This window comes from Onychostoma macrolepis, chromosome 03 (assembly GCF_012432095.1).
Source record: "Onychostoma macrolepis isolate SWU-2019 chromosome 03, ASM1243209v1, whole genome shotgun sequence".
Taxonomy (NCBI): Eukaryota; Metazoa; Chordata; class Actinopteri; order Cypriniformes; family Cyprinidae; genus Onychostoma; species Onychostoma macrolepis.
This window is the reverse complement of record NC_081157.1, coordinates 56053538-56065483: the sequence shown is the minus strand read 5'-3', so window position 1 is coordinate 56065483 and position 11946 is coordinate 56053538.

The following is an 11946-nucleotide window of genomic DNA, read 5'->3' as shown; positions in this document are numbered from 1 at the left end:
TGAGTTTCAGAATGTATTTGACAATGGTTTTTCTCAAATAAAACTAGGAAATGTGTTTTCTCTCAGAGCAGCTCTGCTGATGTTCATGTTTATGTAGTAGTTAAAACGGTGCCACTCAGAGGACATGCAGAAACAAGCAGATTATTTATATAGCAGTCTCTTCGCGCTTCACAGACACATATCAAATCTACTTTTGATTTATCCATCCATAAGATGCGCGTTTTACATGACATCCTCGTTATTCTATAAATTCCATGTTCACGACTGCACCGGGATTCCCTCTGCATCATGGAAATCATACGGCCTTAATTTATAACTTTTTTATAAATGCGACACACCTTCATCTGCACGGAGGGATGGTTTCCGCAAACATGTTGGATATTGCCTGCTTTTGCAGCCACTTTACATCTGCTTTTTTTGCAAATGGGATGCATCCTCAAGGACAACCCTGCGTTAATTTTTATATATATATATATATATCTGAAGTATTCCCATACTGCAGATTTTATCTTTTTTCCGGCGGGAATGGAGATTAGATATAATCTCTGTTTCTGTCATTTTCATTTTCTCCGCATACTCTGCGACTAGTAGTAGAGATTCTCTGGGGCAGCGGGACCAAAGCTCTGGAGACATCTGGAAAAATGGAGCGAAGACATAGCGGTCATGACAATGCCCCAACTTTAAGAGTCTCTTAAAATGCACCTGCCTCCCTGCACTTTTCCCTCTCCTTCTCCGCCGCTTCTTTGTGCGTCGAAAATCAGTATCTCAAAATATTAGAATATTTACATTTGAGTTTCAATAAATGACCATCCCTACAGTATAAATTCCGGGTATCTCTTGTTCTTTGAAACCAAAATAATGGAGAAGACTGCTGACTTGGCAATGATCCAGAAGACGAACATTGACGCCCTCCACAAAGAGGGTAAGTCACAGAGGGTCATTACTGAAAGGTGTGGCTGTTTACAGAGTGCTGTATCAAAGCATATTAAATGCAAAGTTGACTGGAAGAAAAAGGTGCACAAGCAACAGGGATGACTGCAAGCTTGAGAATACTGTCAAGCAAAGCTGATTCAAACACTTGGGAGAGCTTCACAAGAAGTGAACTGAAGCTGGAGTCAGTGCATCAAGAGTCACCACGCTAAGAAATCTTCAGGAAAAGGGCTACCAAGCCACTTCTGAAACAGAAACATTGTCAGAAGCATCTTACCTGGGCTAAGGAGAAAAAGAACTGGACTGTTGCTCAGTGGTCCAAAGTCCTCTTTTCAGATGAAAGCAAATTTTACATTTCATTTGGAAATAAAGGTCCCAGAGTCTGAAGGAAGAGTGGAGAGGCACAGAATCCATGTTGCTTGAAGTCCAGTGTGAAATTTCCACATTCTGTGATGATTTGGGCTGCCATGTCATCTGCTGGTGTTGGTCCACTGTGTTTTCTGAAGTCCACAGTCAACGCAGCCATCTACCAGGAAATTTTAGAGCACTTCATGCTTCCTTCTGCTGACAAGCTTTATGGAGATGCTGATTTCATTTTCCAGCAGGACTTGGCACCTGCCCACACTGCCAAAGGTACCAAAAGCTGGTTCAATGACCATGGTGTCGGTGTGCTTGACTGGCCAGCAAACTCGCCTGACCTGAACCCCATAGAGAATTTATGGGGTATTGTCAAGAGAGATCTGAGGGTAGTATGGGGCACAGAGACTCCTCTTAATTCCAAGCTTTTTGCAGACTTCAGTGTTGATCTAACGAAGTTGTTTTATTTTTATTATTGTAATTTACACAGTAAAATATGCATTATATTTCATGTATTTGTGTAATAGGGGTGCAAATGCTTACAGTGTTGACAAACTCTGTGCCTTGATCTGTTAATATCCATTTGGGAACTTCAAACTGATAAACAAATTTGACGATGCACTGTCACTTCTGCAGCGGACTTGGATTTTAGGAGATACGCCTGTGCCCATTTCGTGCAGTAATCTACTGATATTGCTGGTCTGATTTTACCAGCTTTCCAATTAACCCTTTAATGTTCTGCTCAACCATTTGGTAGATCACTTTTTGAGTCCCTATATCTTATTGAAAAATGTTTGGAACTGAACTCAAGCTGATTGGGTCATCTCTACAACTTGGTTGAGGTATGCTATGCTCCAAACATCCACTAGAGGTCACTATTTTTTGACAGCAGAACTTTTCACTCATCATGCTGCTAGCAAGATTAAAATTGAAAAATCACCTCTGACATGTGGACTATTTTTGGCTGTACTTTCAAAGGTGAGTTCGTTTTTTCAACATTTTATATCATCTAACATGTTACTTAACAGAATTATGTAAATTGATGCAAAACAGAAACCTCTTATAATGGTCAAATAATTTTTTAAAAACATGCTTGACCATACGGTTGAGTTGGCATTCCGACAAGTTCAAATGGAACCTTGGTCAGGTCAAACCATACAAAAATGGAAGAAAGACAGAATTATTAGCATATTAATATTTGTACAATCAAATATTTATTGTATGCAAAATGCATATTTAATTAAAGATTAGTAATATGTTAGAAATATGGACGTGGTTCCTTGATTGGTATGTAATATGTTTTATGTCTTTTCTCGTTTTCTGGCACACTGTGCACCGTATATAATATATATATATATATATATATATATATATATATATATAAAATATGTATATTGTAACGTCTGTGTAGGATCAGTGATGGCTGATTACACTTTGTTTTAAGAAACCTTTTAGCCTTTTGACATTTGCATATAAATGACCGAACTGGCCTCACCATTTACATTTATATGGGTGCTAAATTGCTGATGGTTTTCCCCCACTATCAAAAAGATAAGCAGGTCGCCTCTATGCTGTCCCTATCAAACTTCAAACACATTCCAAAGAGGAGGGAATGACCCCCGTGCCAGGCACCAGACCAGTTTCTCCACAATTTCCAATACACATCACACACACACCTAAAGACATTTTCTTTATTTAGGCCATAATTAAGCAGTTATAAATGTATCTGCTATATGCATGTGTTGTATGTATATTCCCCTATTATATTAACTTAATTAAAACCCTTTACTTGTATTAGTTAGACGTTAAATGCCTATATTCAAGTGTATGAGTGTATCTCTGCTTTAATATCGTCTGGAGGTTACTTTCTTCGTATCAAAATGTTATTCTCTTTATTTCTCACACAATGATGCAAAAGGGCCATAAACGGAGACAAAGGAAGTCTCTCCCGCTCAAAATGCATGCCTCTGATTGGCCACTCCACCCACAAAATGGGTGCGGCTATGAACTATCAAAAGTTCAGAACTCAGACTAATCGACGCTCAAAACTCTTCTTATTGAGACGGACACACTCCAAAATTCTCCTCTTGAGTTTAACCTCCTGGCAGTGTTATCTTCAAGTAACTTTGTGGACTTGCTGTGGACTTCTTCAACTCACTCCTAAAGAAATCATCGAGAACTTCTGATAGTGGGGAACCTTTGATAGTGGGGAAACCTGGTTTGATTGATCACAGTAAAGTTATCAAAGAATATTGATTGTATTGAAATTTTGGGGATCAAGGCTATATTTCAAAATCTATAATTAAGTGCTTACATGAACAGTGACTAAATCAGCACTTAATAAATTAATATTCAAGTAGCTTTATTGACATGGTTTTACAATAGTTTCACACTGGTAAACCATTAACAGCATTCTGATCTGATGTTATTAAGTATTGTCAAATTTACAGGCAGCAAACACTGCACATAATTATTTTATTTTATTTATAGTTTATGCAAATTCCCTTAACAATCATGCAGAAATTTGAGGCTCTCCTCTTCATGATATAACACTGATGTCTATCAGCATTTTTGGGATATTCCCCCACAAGAAGATATCTCTTAAGCTCAGTTACCATGTTAGAATGCACTGTTGTAACTTGCGAATAATCCTTCTCATATACTATGCACATCAGTCAAGTTAGTCCTTAACGTTATCAGTGGATGATGAGCACCTGAGCACACACTTGAACCGCATTTATTCTATTTATTCTCTAACTTATAAGGTGAAGGCTTTGATTGCTTCCTGTGTGACGTCTTTTTAATTGTTGTTGCATGGTGAAACACAAATATAGGCTATTCTGCAAATAACTGGATTGTTTATTCTCATGATATTTTTATTTAGTTTAATAAGCCTGATGAGTAATCAGCATTTCTACACAAACATTCCACACGGTCACCTTGTATTTTTTTTTTTAACAAACAGATAAGTACACTGGCAAAACACAAGACACCACCATTTCAATGATGACTCATCTGAACACGTCTGATTGGTCCTTGCATTCATAAGCTCAACAGAATTGTGTGTGATTGGTTATAATGTGCAGCACTGTAAGAATGTGTCCGTCTCTGGCTCAGCGCCAGCCAGCGAACAGACTTGAATTGAGCAGCTGGTGATGTGCCACACTGAACCTTCTAATCATGTTGGTGTGATTTGTATCAATTATAAAAAAATTAAAAAAAATTCTTTGGCTATTGAATAAAGTCGTTATTTTTGTTTTCTTTGTATTCTCGTAGCTTCATAAAATTACAGTTGAACCCCTAATGTCACATGGACTATTTTACTGATGCCCATACTACGTTTCTAGACCTTGATCGTGGTAGTAACCTTGCTGTCTATGCAGGGTCTGAGAGCTCTCTGGTTTTATCAAAAATATCTTAATTTGTGTTCCGAAGATGAACAGAGGTTTTTCGGGTTTGGAACGACATGAGGGTGAGTAATTAATGACAGACTTTTCATTTTGGGTGAACTATCCCTTTAGAAAATTTTTAATCCTCTCTTAGATCAAGAAATAGAAAAGGTCATAGCGCCAAACACTCGTCCGAAAGTCCAGTAGATCAATAATATACGGTGCGTAGATCCAAAAAATGCAATGTTTTATAGATAAAGAAGATCCACACTCATCCAAACAGTCCAAAAAGGCTTATATCATTTATTACTCAGGTCACAAAAAAGTGCAAAGGTGCAATGTATTGGGATATGCGTGTTGGCTTATTTGTATTTTTTGTATCCTCGTGATATTAAGTGTATTACGGTAATACATGGTTTAATGAGCGCAGGTGTGTGCCTGGTAGCACATGGCACTGAGGAAGGGTTAATACCCGAAAACGTTTTGCACTATTTAGTGACCTCTGAGTTATGAATGATATAAGCCTTTTTGGATCTCCTTTGTCTATAATCCTCTCTTAGAACATAACAAGGACAACAAAACACAGGGTATCATGGAGAAAAACCAGTGGGATGTGAAGCATATTCGTTTCAGGTCTGGCCGACTCACTAGTCTGGATTTTGTGGCCTGCTACCAGATTTGTCACATTGCTCTGCTGAAGGAGTATGAAGACTCGAAAAGAGCATTTAGAAGAAAGGTTTGCTAAACATTTAATGGGAGATCTTAACTCACAAACACATTATTACAATGATGCAGTGAATTGGAAGTGTAGATGACACTGAGATAAAATACTGCCATGTCTGTTTTGGGTTTTGGTTCATGTTCTTTTATTTCATGGTCTTTTATTTTGTAGTTTTGTCAGTCATCTTCTCTGTCATGTGATTCCCTTGCCCTCATGTTTCTTGCCATGTCATCCCTTAGTCAATAAGCTTGTTCGACTTCATGCGGCACCCCAAAGATCGGCTGCTGCCTGACAAAAGCAATGCATTCTGGTTAGAAAATCTGTCTGACTTTGATCGGCGCTGCAGCCGCTTTTCAATCACATGTGCCATCGAAGTACCGTGAGAGCAAAACGAGACCAGCCGCCAAGGTCAGGTGCTGCAGTTGCTCAAAAACGGCTGCGAAAGCCATGATGATGACACACTTTATTCTTATTGGTCAAATTGTGTGATGACAAGCACAACGTGTGTTGCGTGTTTATTCTAACAATTCAATTCCACTAATGCTCACAAATCTGTGGTTTTAAAACAGTAAAGCTTTTTAGTGTAGTCGCACTGTTATACTGAGTCACGTTTATCAAAAAACACTGATAAAAGCGTATGAAGAGTTCCAATGCAAAAGCCTCTAAAAGCCATCTTGGTCAGAAATGAGATAATGATACATATACTCCACACGTAGTATATGTTCATCAATACTTTCACTTCAGATGCGCTAAATCCCAGCCTCAACCCATTCAGAAGTACCAGTACTTACATACAAACCTATAAATATTAGCCAGAAAGAAATGCTAATTTTAAAGAAAAACGTCAGACGTACTTAGAGGCTTTTGCATCTGAACTCTTCATATATATATCTATCCCCACTTTATCGGTATTTAAATAGTATATGTTTAAGTTGAACTTTATTCATGAACAGATGGCACTGTATGAAGCAGTATATAAAATTAACACATTTCTGAAACATCTGTATTTACAAATATTGCATTTATTGCACTTCATCTGTGATAGAGTATGCAAACACCATGCGAGCGTCTCTACCGGGAGCAGAACATGTCCGACTTGACCTCTCCGCTTTTAATTCCGCCCCTGACTGCAAGCGGCTACTCTCGCCAGCTGGTGGGCAGGCTACTGTAGTTCATCTCGAACAAGCCTTGTGTGTCATGTTGTGATTGGTGGCCTTAGTCTTGTGTATTGTTTCTCATTGGTTGGATTGTGTCATGTGACCTGTATTGTTTGATATAAGTAGCCCTCGTGTTGCCTTTTTTCTTTGTCTAGCTTTGTTTCTGTAATCCTCTGTTGGTGAGTTCATGTTTCAAGTCAAGTCAGGTCTTTGTATTTTGGATTTCACTTTTAATTCAATAAACTGCACATGCCTTCAGCAAGCTCAGCTTCAGTGGATCCCTCATTACAAATACATTTTTAATAAAATAAAAAATCTGTATTGTCATTGCATTGCATGCAAATTATGCAATGCAATGACGATACTGAATATTACATACATACTATTGTTAGTACATTACAAATATTGGTGTCTGTATCAGCTCTGCAATGGTATTTCAGTGTTAAATGACTGTTTTCATCGATACCTCTCACTTCACACAGACATTCAGAGTGGACGAAGAGAAATGGAAGGAATGGCAGCAGAAAAAATGAGGGAAATATGTAACACCAGTCTGCAAGCCATTCCATTTCAAGAGATCATCCAACAAGGTATACTGTAAATGTAATCATGCTTTCTTAGATAAATAATTAATATACAAAGTTTCACAAACATTTCTCCATTAATTTTCGAATCTACCAAAGTTTTGAGTGCTGTATTACCTTCAAACATTACATTTTTAGCAAAAATAAATCTTTTGAAAGCAGAAGTCAAATTCCCTAAACTAAAAAAGCACAAAAACAAACCACAGACAGAATTGGGCTATTTTGACTACCCCATTACAGTAGTCTTTTTGCAGTTACTGCTACCATAAAAATACAATTATTTGAAAGTTAAAAGTTTTGGCCCATCCGGGACAAATATGCCTGAATATCGGCCAGCAGATAGAGGACCTGTCTTTGGAACACTGAAGGTCAAATGAATGAACATGAAATAGTATTCATCCCTTTAGCAACAACACCACTGTCAGTAAGAAATGATGAGGTACATTTACTTCCATTATCTAATGGGAAAGGGTCATCGCCCTCTCGGTCCTGGTTCCCCTTACATGTAGTATGGGACCACCGATGAGAAGAGCGGAAGCGCTGGTGTGGCAAGATGTGGCACGGAGAATAGGAGATCTCTGGGGTGTGGGATTTCTGGAGTGGAGTGTGGGACCTGTGGAGTGGAGTGGAGTGGAGTGGAGTGGAGTGGAGTGTGGGACCTGTGGAGTGTGGGACCGGTGGAGTGTGGGACCGCTGGTGTGGAGTGTGGGATCTCTAGCGCGGAGTTTCACATCTCTGCCGTGGAAATGGGGACCGCTGGCATGGAGAGCGTGAACTCTGGAGCAGAGTGTGAGAGCTATGGAGGGCATAGCGAGACCTTGATCTAGAAGTCTTTTCTGCTGATCCCGATGCCTGGGCTGACTTTTGTTGAACCCTTGGTGGTTCAGACCATGATGGACCTGATGGATGAAAGGCAACAATTTGCTTCAATTCAATTTGCTATACGCTGTCAGAGGAAAAAGATATATAATAAATGTTACGATGCTTAAAGGGGACATAACACACAGATTCAGCCAATCTCATGTTAAAGGAGTGGTTGATTGTGATTTCACTTTTTTAATTTTAGTTAGTGTGTAATGTTGCTGTTTGAGCATATACAATATCTGCAAAGTTGCAGCGCTGAAAGTTCAATGCAAATGGAGGTCTTTTAAAATTCTGGCAGTTTAATGCCTACAAAATGGCTCGTAGGGACTACAACGAACTACTTCCTGGGTCCGTTGCGTCACGAACCCAGATAAACCACACCCCCGGGAACATGCAACAAAGGGGCGAGGCCATGCTGCACTGCTTTAGAGAAGATGAAGAAAAAACTACAGGTGCAAGTAAAAATCTATTCATATATGAATTGCGATTCTGTCTTCTAATGGATTCACAAGTTGCAAAATCAATGTTCAAAAGCATTGGTTCTCAATCCTGTTCCTTGCGTTGCTCTGCTCTGCATCTCTCTCTCTCTCATTCAGATCATCAGCTCGGCTCCAACAATGAAATGTTCCATTTATACACTATTTTCACACAGCTATGAGAAGCGTTATACATGGACACGCATGCGGTTGTCGTACTGTATTAAAGCTTTAGTCAGGATAAAACCGTATATTAAAAGCTAACAGAAGCAGTAGCATTTACAAAAAACAGCGTATCTAAAAAAGACAACAACAAAAAAAAACATACTAATAAGATCCGTGCTTGCACCGGTTCTGCGCGATCCTCTTCACTAATATTCTCTGGGTCTCAATCGGGCTCAAATTGATAAGCAATATAGACGACGCCATTGTTTACAATACAACCGGAGCACATGCCACTGAGGTGAGGGGTGTAACGTTTAGACGCGCACTAGGGGTGGTCTAGCCAATCACAACACACTGGACCAGCTAACCAATCCGAGCCCATTGTGCATTTCAGAGGGAGGAGCTTCATAAAAGCAGGAAATGATCAGAGTGTTTAGAGGAGAAGGGACAGAGAGGTGTGGAGTAATTATAATAGCATTAACACATGTTAGACTGCACCCCATAAACACAATCAAGCCTAGAAAAATAACAGTCAACCACCCCTTTAATCTTGAGTACCAATGAGTGGTATAGTCAAAGTGTGATTATTAATACATAACATGAAATTATTAATTTTTGTACATCTGAATGAATTTAGGCCTATAGTTCTCCATAAATAAACATACATACAATTCACCATAAATAAATTAAACAAACATTTGTGTGGGTGGATTTTGTTTGAAAATGAATAAATATAACTTAATAAATAAATATTGCTCAACAAATATTACTTAAACTATAAATTTGTAAAATTGACAGGAAATTATACATTCATTCTTCATGCATTAAAGATGAGAAATTATTTTTTCAAAATGGATTCAAAGAGGGTTAAAAACTTCTCTTTAAGTCAACAAATATTTCCTCTCGTTCCTCCTCTAAAATTTCATTTGCCAAATGTTTTTTGGTCACCTGGAAGGAGGAATACCAGATCTGGTGGATGCAGAACTGGTGGAAGAGCTGATGAAGGAGGGATGGTAAAGTGAGTGGGAGAACTGATGGTCGGGTCTTCATTTAAAAGTAGTGATGACATTACTAGTGGTGGTTTTATAGATGCCTTCTGACCTAACGCCTCATCCATGGCATTATACCATGACCACGAGTTAGCAGTTTTCTCTCTATTGTCTGACCCAGTTGGTGGGCACTTCATTTCCTATGAATGAATGAATGAATGTGTTACGCCCCATCTAGGGTGAAGGCACAACATCACACAATCTTTTACAATCCCCAATACAATTGGGGGTATTTTAGTTTTTGGAGCCAACAAGGCCAAGATAACAAACAAAAGCCAACTAATTTTCGAACCTCTAAATTCCCTAGTTCGCAAAATAAAATAAAATACAATTACCTCCCTAACTCCCTGTCCAAAAACAATCAATAAAAGATTAAAAAATAAATAAATAAGATTCCCTACCTCCCCAAAATATTATTATATACTGTACAGTTATTTACAGTAGTAAGCGAACAGGTCCAAACAGGGGCAATCCAGAATCAAAGTCAGAGAACAGGCGGCAGTCAATATTACGAATAAATGGGCAAAGCAAACTACAATCAATCAATCTCTCACAGGTGAACACTCAACTAAACGCACACAAAGATACTCTCGGTCTTACTAACATGATTTGTAACTAACTGTCCACTTCCTGCTGGACAGACACCTTGCCCTCTTGCCCCATCTTTTGAATCAGTGTTCTGTAACAATATGGAAATGATTTAGGTGCATTTTTGTGTAAACAAGTCAGAAGAAATGAAGAGAGGCTCATAAAACTAATTCTATATTCTAGAATTATCAAAAACACCTATTATATAACCTACTCCCATCCACATTTTACAGCGTTTCTCTTCTCCGTGAAGAGACGCTCGTGTCGACTCCTTAAGGAACAGAGCCAACTCCTCAGCTGGGATGAGGCGAGGTGGTGATGGACCCCCACCAGTTAGATGGGCCTCAGCCTTCTTTCTATTAGCTACATGACAGAAAAAAATATGCTAAAAATCACTTAATACATAGCTCAAGTAATAGTTTAAAACAATTATGATTGATATGTAATTAATCAATAACTAATTAATAAATTAACTGGTACGATCTGGAATTAATATGAACAATTTGAGGTTTGTTTAAATGTGTGTTTGTGTGTTTTGGGTGGCCCGTCCATCGCAGGAATAACTTACCCAGCCCTATTAACCAAATTAAAACAGTGGCAAACCAATCCTTCTCTCCCTACATTTTGACACTCAATTTAAATACATTTAGATATACTATATATATATATATATATATATATATATATATATATATATATATATATATATATATATATATATATGTATGTATGTAAGTAAACTAAGGCGTTTATTCATACATATTGTTAAGAACAAAGAAACTTTGAAAAGAACTAACCGGCTGATCGCTGAACGTCTCCGATGTTCTGCACTTCTTGCAGGAACTGCTCCACAACAGCAATCATTTCATCCACAGCGTCTAATTCAACGAGCCTTCCGCTCGCCCACTGCAGACTTCTTACCATTGTCTGTAATCTATTATAAAAAAATAGAGCACAACTGCACAATGATGGATTGTTTATCTGCCTGAAATGAACTATAAACAAAAGAAAAACGTATAACGATAACCCATAACGTTTCCCTCAGTGCGTTGTCACCGTAGTAAATCTTTGTAAAAACCTTATGACTTACCTAGAAATTACAGACTGAATTGTATCCTCTTCCACATTATCTGAAAGACATAAGTGAGCGCATTCTTGAAAAACGCGTTTACAGTTACTCACAAAATTCCTCAACGCCATAACTGCATAACTGGCGGCATGTATTTTGAAATGCCGCCTCTTTCTAGGTTGTAAATACAACGTCATTATCATGTGACTATAGATAGCGCTGACATATCCGGAAAGAGAATGGCATACGACCAAGTGCGTTGGTACGTATATTGGTACGTCACTTTTAAATGTAATATTTATTAATGACAAGTCATTATGATGAGATTTACGTGACTATTATATGTCTAATCAATTTTATGCAAATTTGGATGACTTTGGCCTTGCCATTGGCCAAAACACTAACGTCTGTACACGAAATAACGCGTGTAGACGCAATAACGTGTACAGGCGTTATTTCGTCTGTACACGTTACGTGTAAAGACAAATTTAATAATACGGCCTTCCATAGTCACGTGACGCGCACAGCCGGACTCTGAGTGGACATCGCCTGACGGGAGAGCTTTCACGAGGTAAAGTATTTTTTGTGTACATAAGT